We start from the raw sequence: 16,185 nt of genomic DNA on the forward strand, positions 1-16,185 counted from the left end.
TGAATTGAAGTCTGATGCATGCTTTTTTCTCTTCATGATGAGTTGCTGATTTCACTTAGTTTGTTGTATCTGCTGTTTTGTGAAGTTAGGTTCCTTTTTACATAAGTGAATGTGGTTATCCTTCTACGAATGCACATCTAGAAAAATATAGGATTACCTTGCCATTAACAGCACAGGTGTGTTTCAAAAGGCAATTGCATACATGAAAATATGCTGTACATATGAAAAGCAATATACTAGATCTTATATTGTTCATTATAGGTTTTTGATCTTTCTAAACAGAATCTTTCCACATTTGCCATTTACTTCAATGCTGGCAAAAAGGTCTTTTCTCCACTTATTTAGGACACGGAGGGACAACACAGAGAAACTGTTTTTCTCTTCCTTTGGTGAGTTTTGTAAAATTTGTGACCTATGGTGTTTTGTATGACCTCATGCCAAAATTTATCATGGCCTCAGGGCAGCTTCACCTCTGAGCAGCATCGAGATTGAATGAACAGCTGAGAGAAGTAACGAGAGTCCTGGTGGTGCACAGGAGATTTGAAAATGAGGAGTGGGAATAGGACACACCACCTCAGGTGTAGGCTCAGCAAATCAAGACATCAAACACCTCTTTTGTTCTCTGTGATACATCTGCAAAGGGATGATATGAATTTGTGTCCTTCAGTGCAGCAGCGGTCCTTCCCTTGTTGTCACTAAGAGCACAAGTTGTGCTCTGAGTATTAAACTTTGAAAAATTCTGACCTTCTACAGCATTGCCTGCCCTATTTGTTTGTGGGGTGTTTTTTTACCTATTTATTTTTGTTGCACAGTGAATTAAAGATAATTTCTGATTATGCACACTGTGTTAGAGTACGGAGAGAAAACTGAGTAGCCCTTCCTTTGGCAATACTCAAGAAACAGGCAACAAAATAATAGATAGCTTTTCAAGAAGTTGTCTGCCTTTTCTTGAAATAAGATATTGGTGTAAGCAAACATGTTCTAAATTCTGGGTCTGGAACATAAAAGGAGGATAGTCAAGTGGAAATCATGTCACCTTAGAGTATGTAATCTCTGAGTATAATTCTTTAATAGGAGCAACTAAATCACAGAATTTCTTGTAATACACTTGAAAACACAACACTTCTCTCTCTGTCTGTCATTGTGTTGGGAATGAGAGCACTGTATGAACAAAGAACTAGATCTGACAGCTTCGTGAAGGACTCTCTTTTTTGGCCAACTGGAAACGTATGAACAGTTTTTAGAAAAAAAATATAAACATGCTACTGGCTGGGTTCAGTCAGAACTGAATTTGAAGTCTTATATTTTAAATAATGTTGTCAAAATGCACAAAGGTGGAAATGCTTTCTTCCAGTAGTTTATACATGAACAGATGGAAAATCACACATTTTGTGATATCTGTATTGGCAAAGAGTAGATGGGATATCTCTTACTTACGTTAATGGAGAGTTAAAATTTGGCTGTCCTGTGAAGACTGTTATTTTGGCTATAAACCACAGTTTTGTAATCTGGTCATTCTTCCAGTCTGTCTAACTTCCGGACACAATCTGATCTAAGTATGTTCCTAACTACATGGAGTTACAGCCCTGTATTGCCTAAATCCCGATTCTGTCAGGAGCATTGTATAAAAAAATTTATACAGAATCAAGTCTTAGTGTTTTCAAATTTGGTTTTTAAGGCTTAATTCAAACTCTTCAAACTCTTGACAAAAAAGGGCTGGTTTTCTATTTTTTAAAATGCATTTGTTTTTTGATTAGTTGCTTATTTGAAGAATTGAACAATTGATAATCAAATTGTAATCTCAAGTAATATAGAGTGTAGATAGTATCTTATTCTCATAGTAGCTTTTATTCCTAGCTGAACAGTGGTTTCATTACATTTTGGTTTCAAAAAAGAATTTAAAAAAATCAGCATAGGATAATTCAATATTCAATACACACAAAACTAAGAATAACTTGAATCTGGAAAAGACAGCAGCACTGATAAATAGTTCCCTATATAATTTTTACTCTGCCTTTTAAGATGCTTGTGTCAGTGTTTTTATGCCTTGGGGAATAATTTTTATTTTAATAGGATGTCAGCTGCATTATTCTTTTTGTCTATCAGCCTAATTATAAAGTAATGACATGTGACACATCATTGGCACTGACATACCTTAGAAAAAGTCCTGAATTTTTCTGCTGGTAGCCCGAGGTAAATATGAAAAATGTAAAACCCCTCCTTTCATTTCTTCTCTGACAGAGTCCGTTCTAGTCAGCAATTAAAAGAGATAAGAGACTGAAATCCCTAGTATTTTAACATCACAAATTGCTCATGCAGAAATCTCATATTTTGGCAACACTAACTTGCTGCATCAAGCTAGGTCTTAGGGAAGAAACTTTAGATGTAGTAGTGTAATGGAAGGCCCATACTGTGGAGTTTTTCTAAGTTTCAGAGCCTGACCAGCCTTTTCTTTTTTTTAATAGTTTTAAATCTCTGCGCACAATTATAAGAATGAGAATTTCCTGTTAGGAACTTCTGTTTTAGACCTACTACTGGTCTTGCTAAACCTTTCTTTATCTTTCTGGTCTGTGCTTTGCTTACTTTTTCAGTCAAACATATGCTGCAACTATTAGGAGTCCTGATTTGCAAGTTTAATGGTTATTGTATTGCTGCCTGAACTAATTTCATTTGAGAGCTGATAGCTTTATTTTGTAGCAATACGATTATCCTTGTTTGAAAGGTAATATTCTTGTGGCTGAGATTTTGGCTCTCTACCTTCCTAACTGCCCCAAGTATTAAAATAGCTTTTGCCAAGTCTGATTAAAATCACTGACAGTGGGGCTTTTATAATCTAATAAAGATAATGAGGTGTTTGTTCTGTTTCTGTGACAGTGGTGGAAGGTCATATATACTCATGTATAACAAGGGCTGACTTTGTAATCTCAAACTCCTCAGTTTATCATGATCTGATATTCTCCATAGAAACCATGCCTCCAAAGCCTGATACTTTCCAATGTTGGTGCAAATGGGCAATAGCTGCAGGAACAACATCTGAGGAAACAGTGACAGCATCTTTTAATAACCATTCTCCATCTCTGCTTCCACCAGAGATGACTTCCAGTGTAGACTGCAGATAGTGCTGTGTTCTCATGTGGCTTTTGTTAACTGCTCCCTGAAAAGATTGTTAAAAAAAAAATAATATCATGGATAACTGTGTTCCTTAGAGCATGCAAGACTAAGGAAGGACATTTTAGGTGGATTTTTCTGAGTGTCATCACTCACTTTGAAAAGAGCAGAATTACTCTGGTACTACATGTTTCTGAATATGCCATGACATTCTATGAGGGCATCTTATTTGTTACTACTACTTTGGAAAATTCAGGGTGCTCTAAGGTATTAGAGATAAATTGTGTGGGGTGGGGTTTTTTTTTTTTGTGTATGTGTGTGTGGTTTTTCCTTGTGTGTTTATAAATTTTTTAAAAAAATATTAAATTATACTCTAGATTATGCTGTTTCTCCTTCTGAGAAGAAGAGTGGCACTGGTGTGAGTCTGCTTGATGGTCTTGGTGTAATTCCAACACTCATCATTATAGAATTGGTGGGGAAGGATCTACATTTGTGAACCTTGGGAATTACTGCTGTAGGAAGAAAAGAATTTATGTTCCTACCCAATAAGTTATGAGGAAGTTGTAGTCCTGAAATAGCTGGTTGATAGTGAAGTAAGATTTTGCACAGGGAAATTTAGGGAACGGGGACTTGATAGAGATGGACAGAATAGTTGCTAGATGCTGTGGAGTGCCTTTTGTTTTCCTGTATGTTCTCACCCTCATGTTTTGTATCTATCCTCTGTGCAGATTCACTTGGCTGTTTCCTCCCCTGAAATGGTTATAGTTAGTGCTAGGTGTAGCATGTATCTAAATTTTGTCATCATTTGTGATAGAAGCAGTATAAAGGATTTGATTGTCTTCACAGCTGTGTAGAATGACTGAAAATCCCAAGGAAACTCGATTAAAAAATGCATGCGAGTCTGCAGGTGGCTAGATCACTGAGAGGGGCACTTGTCCTGTTTTGGTGCTTCCTGATGGTATTTTCCATCCCTTCTGTTCTCCTCTTCCTTCCACTAGGTGTAGAAATACGTCAAGTGATACTGCAGTGAGAGGTTTACTGCTGCTTACTGTTCTGAGCTTGATGTGCTCACATCACTGGCATTACTGTCAAATGCAAAAACCCCACAGCATTCTGTGCCACCATGGTAATTCCTTTCTCCATCCCACATGTGCCGTCTGAAAAATGTATGTGCCTGTTTTGATTGTGCATTGTCATTTTCAGTTCCTCTGCTTCTTTGCTTTGAAGCAGTCTACATTTGTAGCTATGGAAACAATGATGCTATTGAGAGTGACGTGCAATATCGAGGCAGAAATTGTTTGTTTTGGAGTTTGTTTTCTTTCAGTTTAGGCTTAAAACATTCTTTGTGGACTGCAGGAATTTTATAGTAACTCTATCATATCATAATATTTGACAGGTCCCCACCAAAGCTGATAAGAACTATACTGGTAAACACAATAAAATACTTTCATGTATGTACAACTTTTTAAAATACGCTATTGCTTTAAAACTTTTCTGTCAGGGCTGTGGGAGGGTAAGCAGTGCAGGTATATAGTAATATAGAGTGTGAACAATAGCTGCTTTTCAGCTATGACTCTAAAACACAAAGCTTTTGTGAAAGAGATACATAAAATTATTCTCCGTGTTGCAGATGAGTAAAATGGGACGCAATGACATGCCAGAGCAGAGTAAAAGCTAAAAATCCTTTAATTTTTGGTAAAAAAAGGAGCAAGCTATTTTCTACAGAAGAGGGAGCATAGAGCTAAGACTGCAAAATACTACCTGGAACTACCTGGCATCATCCATTACTCTTGCCTTTTTTCCCCTGCCTCTTTTTTTTTTTTTTTTTTTTATGGAAACAGATTTCAGTAGTAGGGCAAGAAAAAATCTGAATTTTAGTAGTGTTAATATGAACCTTACCAAAATGCATAAGGAAAGAAAACTTTTGAGGGTGGGCTTAGTACTAGTAGAGATGGACCACTTCAGAAAAGTATCTTCAGCTGAAACTTTGAGATGATGATGCATTGAAGAAAAAGTCCAATTTCCCTGGGTGAAGAGATCAGCTGAGAATTTTGATTTTTGGTGAGAGACCAGCTACAACCAGCTACAACTAAAAACTGAAGATAAAAAATGTTGAGCTCATTTTAAAAATATGTGTTGGTTATAAGAGTAACTGGAATAGATACAGTGGGAATGAGGCTGGCTGCTGGGAAGCCATGGGGGACATTGGAGCAGAAAGGTCTGAGGAGCAGAGCTGGGAGCTGCAGTTTCATTTGGCACCTGACAACAGCCTGGGTTAGTGCAGGAGAGCAGCCTGGCCAAGAAATAGAGCTGTAGGAGTAGGCATAGGAGCATCTCATAAATTCATTGCAACTGCCAGGGGAAGCTTTTACCAGATAACTTATGGAATTCTTAACTGACAGGAATGGGACTGTGGCATTTGGACTATTTAGCCTCCAAAAATCTGGGGCTGGTTTTGTGCTTGTGTGTGTATTTATCTGTGTTTGAAAGCTTCCTTTTTCCGATGCTGCTGTGGATCTTTCTCAGTTTGTAATGCTCAGTGTGTCTTTGAGAAGACGGTTTTATGGGCTTAGTTTCAGAGAAACTGCCTTGTCTGTGAAGGTGGTCAGGGCATCACAAAGCCAGTGACATCACTCTTGCTTACTCTTACTGTTATTACCTTCTTACTGTTATTCCCTCAAATATACTTCTGGCTAAAAGTTTATTGCTGATGATTAGAAACTGGAAAGATGACATTGTAATGTATATTTTATCCATATTTTTCCAATGAAGTGGCCTATTTTTCAAGATTTTTATAGTTTCACTATTTTTACTCAATGGAGGACATCTCTATAGCTGTTAAATGAAACTGAAGTCTATTAGATCCATGGTGTCATTCAAACAAGAAATCCTTTTGGGGAAGGCTCTAAGAATTTATCATGTAGTATTCATATCAAACATGTGCTGGTTTGAATCTGAAAAGCCTCAATCAAGAGCCAAATAAGCACCAAGAACCATCTGGATGGAAATTTATCCATTGCAGTGAAATGATCATTCTCCTGGCATTCATGTACTGTTTTAACCCAAACTCAGTAAAATGGGAATTTTGAAGATGTATTAGCTCTTCTGCGTCACTTCTGCTGGAGTTGTGTGTTTGCTTTCTTGCTGTGACCTGTGCTGAATCCTGTTTACTAATGGAGTGTGAAGTTCTGGGGAGATTGTGCCACAGAGAAAGAGGTAGCAGGCACAGAGGATCTCTTCACAATGCAGTTTGGATGTACAAGGATTTTCTAGCTGAAAGTGAAAACTGCTCCCTGTAACATCAAAGGAATTTTTTGTGTCTTCCACTTATTCTTGGTGATGAAGATGGTTGTATAATGTGATTGTACATGTGTGTATATGCATATCCTCCCAGCCATGCAGAGTCCTGCTGCCCTAAGACCTATTGATTATTGATTCATTATTGAGTAGAGATGACCAAATGGTTGTATTAAAAATGTATAGTATTTGTACTTAAATATATTGCAGTTTTTTTACTATGCCTCATGTATGTGACGTAACACTATTGTACATTGTCTCCCATGTTATGAAAATGAAATGCACTGAAACATTTCAATTAGCTGTTTAAAACCACCCTTAATTCTGATGGAAAGCTACAGTTTTTCTGATTTCCTTTTGTATCAGGATGAATAAGCAGTTTACTGAATGTTTTTTGAAAGACATATTAATGCTTCTTAACACCTACACTTTTCTGAACTAGAAACTGCAAGAAGTATTAATCTTCTGTGAACTAGATTCTGCCCTCGGATGTAGATTCATGGCATCTCTTGATATCAGCAGGAGCCATATAATTGCATTTGATGTAGAATCAATATCAAAAAGAAGAATGACAAAGCTTAATAATAACCCTCAAAATTACAGAAACTTTAGTCAAGTATTTTACAGTAAGAATTCTCTTTATGTTGTATGCTTCTGTCTGTATGAAGGAGAAAATACAGAACATATTGTGACTGTACTGCAAACCCCCTGATATTAGCATATTTAGTGCTGCAGGCCTAAGTCCAAAATTGTGAAAAATGATGGCTTCTTTGTAATGTAAAAGTTAATATATGAATGCTATTGTAAATGTAAAAGTTAATATATGAATACTATTGTATGGGGCTATACTAAAGTTTTTGTATGTATAGAGTGGTTTGTTTTGGCTGCACAAAATAGGTGGTGTGTGGTATAATTAAACAAGTCTTAGTGAAATTTTGTAAAGATCTGTTTGCTCTGTGTAGAGTACCTTAAGTTTATCTAAGTACTACATTAGGTGGTAAAGTGCTACAGTTACAGGTATGCAGTTTTAGACAACCAGAATGCTATAAACAAGAGTTCTGTACGGCTGCTCACAGCATTACTAGTTTTCAAATGTCTCAGTTTCTTTAAGAGTTACTAAGCAACAAAAATTCTCATTCAAGTCACTAGGAGCTAAAGGTTTTTAGTGCCCTTTCATAAATCATGTCTGTGACTTGGTGGAGTCATCACAGTACCTGCCTGAAATATCTCGATTCTGGCTGCTGTGAACTGGAGGGTGTATCAGTGTCCATCACAGTACAGGAGCCATACTACTGCCCATTAAAGTTAATGCATTGGTTTGGTTTCCAAAAGTGAGAAGAAATACCATTGGTTTGCTTAACAGATGAATAGCTGATGCAGTGTTTTATCTGTGCTCATTTCTTAAAATCTGCACCACAAGAAGAGTACTTCTGCTATAGGAAAATCTTTTTCAGAGTTTAAGCAATGTGTTGCTCTAGAGACAGTTGTGCCCTGAAGCACTTAAATTTGTTTGGAAAGGAAAAAAGTCGTTCTGATCTTGCTTTCTCGTCCACTCCACTTCTATAGCATTTTTTTTGGATGTTGACGTTCATATTCAGCAGATTACTGAATACACTGTTCTGTCCTCAATATAAGGATTGAGGTAGTGTTTGTATCTTGTTTTGAGATACATTCAGAAGAAAAGCCTGTGGAAATATTCTATTTATGAAGCTGTATTTGAATTTATCTGTGATGTATCTGTGGCTGTCATGCCATCAGCCTTTCAACAGACACTGTGGCACACAGCTGGTGACACAAGCCACAGCCAACGCTTGTTGTCTCTGGGATTATTTTGCTTTACATTTGTTTTGCTCCAGAAGCTGAGGGCTCACTTTGATTCCAAGTTACTGGACTTGACAATAATTTCCAATTCCATATTCCAAATCTCAGCTATAAATTACAGAAAATAAGACATGCTGTTGTGCAGAGCAAAGCTCAGGGCATTCACTTGCCATCTTTATATAACATGTATATAAATTTAATTTAAATGCATGGAAGATTTATACATCTTCCTTCCCCTTCAAACAGAAATTCTACCTTTGTGTTCTGTGAAATAATTTATTTCAATAGATCATTGTATGGGGTTTATTCTTGGTCTCTTTTGGCAGTATTAAAGGATATGAAGTACGGTCAAGGACAGAATGCTGAGTGTGAGGCATGGAGAGAAAGAATTTAAAATTGCATCATTCTGTCGCTCACAATACACTGTATTCATGAGAGCTACACCACCAATTTCTCCGGCTGGGGAATATGGCAAGACAATCGGGGATGACCAGGACAGCCAGAATTCTGCTGGTGCTTCAGGAAGCTGGAGCTTCACTAGGTGGTGCTCTTCCTCCTGGGTAGGGAGCACACATCCCCCAGGGATGCTGAGAGGGGTTCTCTTGAGGAAACAATGAATGCTGGTCTCATAAAGAGGTCTTCCATGCTAGATGTTGATCTTGGTGCCACTTCCCTGATCAAATTGTTGATCAAGTCTTTAGACAGTGGTTTTAATTCATTAATCCTTGTTCTGCAGTTTCCAGGGTGGGAAGTCTCCGCTGTCACCATGTGTTTGTCAGTCTAAACGCTGCTGTTAATTGTCTGCACTCGTGTTACACACGGGAGGCTGCTGGGCTTAGTATTCTGTTGGCAAGCTGAAAGGATATTTTTTGTGCATAAGATTTTCAATCTAAATATAAAATAAGAAGCGCTGAAGTGATTTGGGGAGATGAGTCAGGAAAGGCTGAGACTAGGTAATTTTTTATTTTTTCCCTCAATGCATGGAATGGTCTTCTTAAAAGTATTTGAGGATCACCGAAATAGAACTGAAATTTGCTACAAATTCAGTCAATCACGTGATTTTGTCCATATGTCAGTGATTTTATTTTTTATCTTGACAGGTCTTAGCAAGAAGAAATATGTTTCTGTATGTTCTCACTTTTCTCCCATATCCCACCTCTTTAACCTTTGCATATAATCCATATAGACATGGTAAATGGATTTTAGTCGAATAGGCCATGGCTGATATGAATATATTTGCATCAGTTTAAGTTATAGCTCTGTGGTTGGCTGCATTGATAATTTTGCCCTATTCTTTTTCCAAGCTATCTTGATTAGTATTTACAAGATGGACTGTTTCTGTGCCTAGGTATTAGCCACATAGAGTTCAGAATGGTACTAGAAATGCATTGTTACTTATCCTGGGCACATCTTTGAATGTTTCAAACCTGTAGTAGACGCAGTTAAGGGTAAAGGTGCCTCCCTTTTTTTTTTTTTCTGGCTATGTTCTTTCCTATTTATCTTGTAGAAGTAGAGGTGGATTTTTGCCTTATTTATGTGGCACTAAGTGCAGAGTAACTGCTGTTCTCACTAAAGTTATTAAGGTTAATTCCTTAAAAAGTAGTACCACAAGCTTTCTCTGTTTGTGAAATGCTACTACAGAAGTTGTTGCACACTGGGGCTCTGGTGGTGGTGTTCTAGAGGTGTAAATTCCAGCTTTTCTTGTTTTCTGCTGAACTAGGCTACATTGCACAATGAATTAGATGAAGCATTAAAAAAATTTTAGTATTTTCCACTTTCCCTTCAAAGAAAATGAATTTAATGATGACTTTTAAATTACTTGGTCCTTCTCCAGGCGAAATAAGTTCTTACAATTGACATATCCATTGTAACATGGACTACTAATACAGTGAATGATATCTGACAAGTGAGAATAAAGGACATAATAGTCAGTAACCAGCATAGCACCTTTTTCCTGGAAATGGATGGAGTCTTGAGGACATAATCTGCATTAGAAAACAGCGGCAAAACAGTGGCAGAGAATGTATTATGCTAGAATTCAGCAGTATCCATACTCTCTGCAAAGGCTAGGGTGATTTGTGATCAGTGCTCTGTTACATCTCTGTCCTAATGTCAGATCTCAGCTTATTGCATCCCTATAGGGCTGAAAGTGGGAGAAGTTGTCTGGGTTGTGCTGCTGAGTGGTTTTGGATAAACCACTCCATATCAAGTGAGCTGAAAGACACATAGATACTTTGTGCTTGACTCTGGATACAGATTAAAAAAAAGGTGAGTATTATTTTAAATAATATGTGAAAAAACATTTATCTTAAAAGTAAATGACCCCTTTCAATTTCTCGAAAAATTTGGAACAACAGAAAATCTTGATTTGTGCAGTGCTTTAAAAACTGTAAACTCCTCATGGCTGCAGAATTCTTGTAATGATACCAGAATGCTCTTTGCTTAAGAGCAAGGAGTTAGTGTAAAAATTGGGTATTGGAAACATGAAATGAATAATTGTTCTTCTGTAATGTTTGAAAAAATGCTGGTTATTCTCTACCTCTCTTTCCCATTTTCAATTTGGAGATAATTCAAGTGGATTATGAAGGCACACTGATAATAACATTGTGGTTTTGAACATTGTACAGTATAGTGATGGCAGTTTTGCAATAACTATTATTTCCTTATTTTTCTGACGCGCCTTTTTCCAGTTGTGATTCCACTGTGATTAATTATGGATCCAAACTTTGGCTTTAGTGAAGTGATTTTGTTTCCTGTTTGAGTTAGATTTCATCAGCTTGGAAAACTTTGTCTGTCTCCCAGTGGAGTATAAGTGGAAACACAGTGGCTAAATCTCCACATGGTGTGCTGATAATATGCTTTCTAGAGTCATTGCTTCTGTTCCCTTACCTATTTCTAATTCTTCAGTAAGTGATGACAGAGGAAAGGAGATGTACATGACCTATGGTACAGGCCCATCTGTGAAGACCAGATGGCATATTTAACAAATTTTCCAATGATTTGGTTATTTTCCCTTCCATTTCCTGTAAATTGTCTAGGGGAAACTCGTGTGCTGAAAGAAGCAAGAATGATGGAAGTGCTGACCTTTATTGACAGAATGGCATTTTATGCTTTATAACCACTGCATCCTAATCTCACTCTGTAATGTCTCTAAGTGCTGTGTTCAAGTGCTTGTGTTTCTATGGAAGTCAAGCACATGGGTGTTGGGGTTTTTTGTTTGTTTTTTTTTTCTCTTTGTTTTTTTTTTAATTCATGCTACTGAAAACCCAGAGGGTATCTGTAACTGATGTGTGGAGCCATGTTTGTGAGGTTTTGCTTTTCAGGAATTTGAAGCTAGTCAGAACACTGAATAGGTGTCATGGTGAGTGACTCAAGGAGCACTAATCCACACTCCATTTACCCCGAGGTTTCATTTTTGTAACATATACTTTAATTGTATCTTTCAGCAGTATATCCTAACATTCATGGTGCTGAAGCAGGCTTTCTGTTTACATTCATAGGGAAAGAGTGAGTCTAATGTGGATAGTGATGATTTGAATGAACCTATGCAGCTTCATACACAGTATTCCCATGAGCCATTGGACATCTATTTTTGCAACTTTAGTTATATTTTCAGTGCTTCAGTTCAGTATAGAAATCTAATAAATCCTTAATTTGCATGATTTTATTGCACTGAAATTTAAACCATGTTCCCTGAGTAAGGGACCAAATTAAACACGACATACAGTTGATGTGGACTAAAAAGATGCAGCTTATATAAGAGGCAAGATTTATTTCTTAGTCTAATTGAAGTATTAGCATCCTAATCAGAGTTTTTATTTGACCCATTGTAATATTTACACAGACTCTCATTTCTTTATCCCTAATTATCCTATTGTTCTGGATATCAAAAAGTTTTAGAGCTAGAACTCAAACTTGAGCTGTTTAGTATCCATTACTTTCTCTGGTGTTAGGCTCTTTAGGGCCCTAGGGTCAATAATGCCAAGTTGTCTTCTAGAAGGATGGTGAAGGAACTGCATCCTGATAGAAACAGTATAAGTTTGAAGGTAAGTATTTCTTCCTCATAGCTCTTGGATCTGCTTGTATTTCTTGTTTTGTGTTTGCTAACATGATCATATTGCTTGCTCTTTATTTGTTGCTTCCCAAGTTCTGTTTTATGTTTCAGTTTTACTATATAGGTTTTGTTTTACCCAGCTACTAAGTCTGGATTCCTCAAACAGGAATTTGACCATATAGGATTTGTGTTTTTAGTCCTGGAGCCCAGGTGTCAGCCTATACCAGTACCAGCACAAATGTCTGCTATCATCTGCTGCTTGAACTTTTGGGGATTTCTGTAAAAAGACCCCTACATTTCTTTAACAACATTCAATCTTCTTTGACATAAGTAACAATTTACTAGGACATCCTTGTATTAGGCTGACTGAATTGTTCACTGTACAAAAGCAATGATGTAATATTTAGTGATACAGGTAGATATAATGTTTTGGTAATTGATCATTGTTCATTTTGTTGGTGTATTGCCAAAAGTCCCCCATAACAGTTTTCCAGTTTTCACAAAAGAAGACAAGTTAGTCTGGTTGCAAATACAATGGCCTTTAAAGCGTCTAAATTTTTACCTTTTCTGAAGTAAGAGCCACAGGATTTGTCTTCTAAATCTTACATGGTCTACAATCTGTGGACCAGAACATACCCTTTACACATTACCAGTAAAACTGAGGTAAATATGACAGATCAAATCCATAGCTGTTATCCAAAATAGTCACTTGTGCAGACTTAGACTCTCAGTGAGTGTAATCTAAGAGGCCCTATTGAAAACCATGACCTTTAGCAAACAAGTGATTATTACCCCTGTTTCCACTCAAGTCTTATAACTGATGCCTGACTTTGCAGCAGTTTGAACTTTGCAATCATCTTAAATGAATGCAGGAGAAAGACCTTATTAAATAAAAAAAGCAGAAGCGGAATGATTTTGGACATAATTTGAACATCCTCTCAGATTAATGACATTTACAGTATTAATCAGAGACCCCGAAAATCAGAGTTGTTGATGCCCAGAATAATTGAAGCATCTCAGCTGACAATGTTTATGCTCTTGAACTTGATATACGTGAAAGGCAGTTTATTTGCATATAACTTCTCTTGTTTCCAAGTGCACTCTGTCATCATTGACTATTTTTAAGAAAGGCTAAGAATTCAATTTCCATTGTGAGGGTACAAAAATATGTATTTTTTTTATATTAATCAAGCAATATTGCTCTGAAAGCTACAACTCCGTAAATCAAGTAACAATTGCAAGTGATATTTATAGAAGCTCTGTTAGAACCATATGTCTTCTCAACCACTGCAGCCAATGACTCCTGTTTGTTACTTTTTAAGCAAGAAAGTCTCTCTGAGCTTATTTTAATAATAGTCTGCAAGGGCCTTTTTCAGTTTTGGCTGTTCATATTTTTTCCTATCTTGAAGTGCTCACCAGACGTTGTAGTTCAGATGAACAGAGTCTTTGATTGTCAGTGCTTCACTAATATGGCAAGAGAAAAATGCCTTTTATCTCACAGCCTGACAAATTGATTTTTTCCTGCAGGATACTGTTGGATCCTACAGCTTAAAAGTGCTCCAGTAATGTTCCAGATATATTTCCATTTGCTGTTCCTTAAATGGGATTTGCAGTTTCTGAATTTTGCCTTTTTTGGAGACTCTTTGAAAGAAATGAGATTTTTTTAATACACAAAAAGGTGGGGAGAATGTTTTATACATTATTTCATTACTAACTTCAACCACACTCCCTCAAAGGAGGTGTATTTATTTTCTTTCACTTTTGAAATACTTTGAATTCCAGTTTTAAAATGAAGTTTCAAGGTTGCATGAAGTTTTGAAATTGTTTCTATTATGTTAGTTCATTTTTCAAATGTTTTAATTTTAGAGAAATGATTGGGTAATTGAAACTAAGCTGTACACTTGTGATTTTCCTTTGAAATACATACTCTTATCAGTGCAGGTGCCCTAAAACATGATGTGATTTTTGCAAGCACTAATTGGATGAATTGATGGTAAACAGTATGAAAAAAAAAGCTGGGTAATATTACAATCTCATTTTATTACATGGAATTAATGTGCTTGGAGAAGGGAATGTTTAGGGAAATAAATTGCCAAAAGAGCATTGTCTTTTATTACTCTGATTTGATCGATCAAATATATGACATTGTTATTCTGTTTTTCAGTTGCTCTACAGTTCTTGACTGTTGCTCTGTTTGAGAGGCTCTTAAGTTTCAAGCTTGTATTCTGTCTCATGTGTCTCTGTATGACCACTTGCACTCAGCATTTCAATCCTTGATCATCATAAACTTTGAAATGCTGAAATACTACCTGTAGGTTCTTGTTGGCACAAGTATTCCTGTAACTGTGTTGGTGACTGATCACTTAATGGGCAGGCTAGTGTATGCTTTTGAAAGAGATGTATTTTAGTATCCCAGATGCAGAACTTAAAAAAATAAAAAATTAGTAATGGCAGCATAAACTGCAAGATCCTGATTGAGTGGTCAAATTTTATAACTGCCACAAAATGGCACTATACTTTTAAGGAATATTCTGAACCACAGTTAGTAGAAAATAATAAAAGATTTTTCTGACTGCATACCCATGACTATCTGAAATTTGACAAATATGAATAACATTGCACAGGTCACAGTAAGTTAGATGACTTTTAAATGTCCCTTCCAACCTAAACTATTCTTGTATTCCATTAAATAATTTGAAAATGGATTTCTTTGTAGGGGATTGGAGTGGTGTTTTTTTCAGTGTGGGTTTTATTTATATTTTTTCTTATTTTTGTGGTTGTTTTTGGGTTTTTTGCCTTTTTATTAGTATCAACACTGGTTCTCTAAGTCTTAGCAGGAGACAGACTGTTGCTGAGCATTTATGTTGCCAAAATGGTAAATCAGATCCATTCATTAGTAGGACTACATGGCAATGTATTTTTAGAACCTTCCTGTAGTTCATTTAAGGTAAACTGTGTGATTTGTCTTTGACACAACAACTAACAGACACAATTTACCATGCTGCTGAACTTACTTTTAGCCTGATCTGGTTTTATACCTCCTCTTGCACTGCAGAATGTTTGGCTTAGAAGCAAAACACTTGGCAGGGTTTTCTAGTTGAAGAATGCAGGCCTTAATGCTGGTGGGTACAACAGCTAGAGGTATGAATTTGGGGATTCCTTATTTTCCTTCTGAAACAATTTCTGTATTCAAGGAGAGGCAGATTTTTTGTTGTTTTGGTTCTTTCCCTGAGGAGGGTCCATCATCTAACCGCCTAATTATAATAAAATCTCTTCCTGTCTTTTCCAAATGTTAATTATCTATATTGTATAAAGTAGATGATACATATTTTAACTGAACTAGTATTTTAAAATTGACTTTTAAAAGGAATTTTTATTAAATTGTGCTTTATTTATTGAATACAAATCCAGTTTTGTTGATAATGAGTTTTGTTAATGTTGCTTTGCATATGGAACCATTTGTTGTTTGATGACTTTCTTGAAGGTGTACTAGTTGACATTAAATTAGTGGTTGATATCATTGTAATTTGTCAGTGTTCTCATCTTAGGCTGCATTGTATTGATATTTAACTACCTGCTTTACCACTGATAAGTATCTATTGGCTCACCTACTTACCTGCACATTACTGTATTGATCTCTCTTCTTATCTTGCATTTTGTACTCTTGTACTTGAGTCAATTTATTCCAAGGACACAGAGTACTTTTCAAGTCATTTAAACACACAGCAGGAAGATTATCCAGGTGATAGTTTTATCATTGATTTTTATAAAAAGGACTGTTGTTCTTTATTCTGAGCTGGCACTTAAGCCCCACACAGCTGCTCGCTCTCTCTTCTCCCTTATGGGACTGGGGAGAGAATCAAAAGACTGGGGAGAGAATCAAAAATTGAGAAAACTAGTAGGTT

General features: G+C 36.4%; 1 protein-coding gene across 7 annotated transcripts in view; it reads left to right on the forward strand.

Annotated features, from left to right (window-relative positions):
• Positions 1–16,185, forward strand: part of RGS7 (regulator of G protein signaling 7) — a 235,175-nt gene that overhangs the window by 29,368 nt on the left and 189,622 nt on the right. The window lies entirely within an intron of this gene.

Source organism: Zonotrichia leucophrys, chromosome 3 (genome assembly GCF_028769735.1).
Source record: "Zonotrichia leucophrys gambelii isolate GWCS_2022_RI chromosome 3, RI_Zleu_2.0, whole genome shotgun sequence".
Taxonomy (NCBI): Eukaryota; Metazoa; Chordata; class Aves; order Passeriformes; family Passerellidae; genus Zonotrichia; species Zonotrichia leucophrys.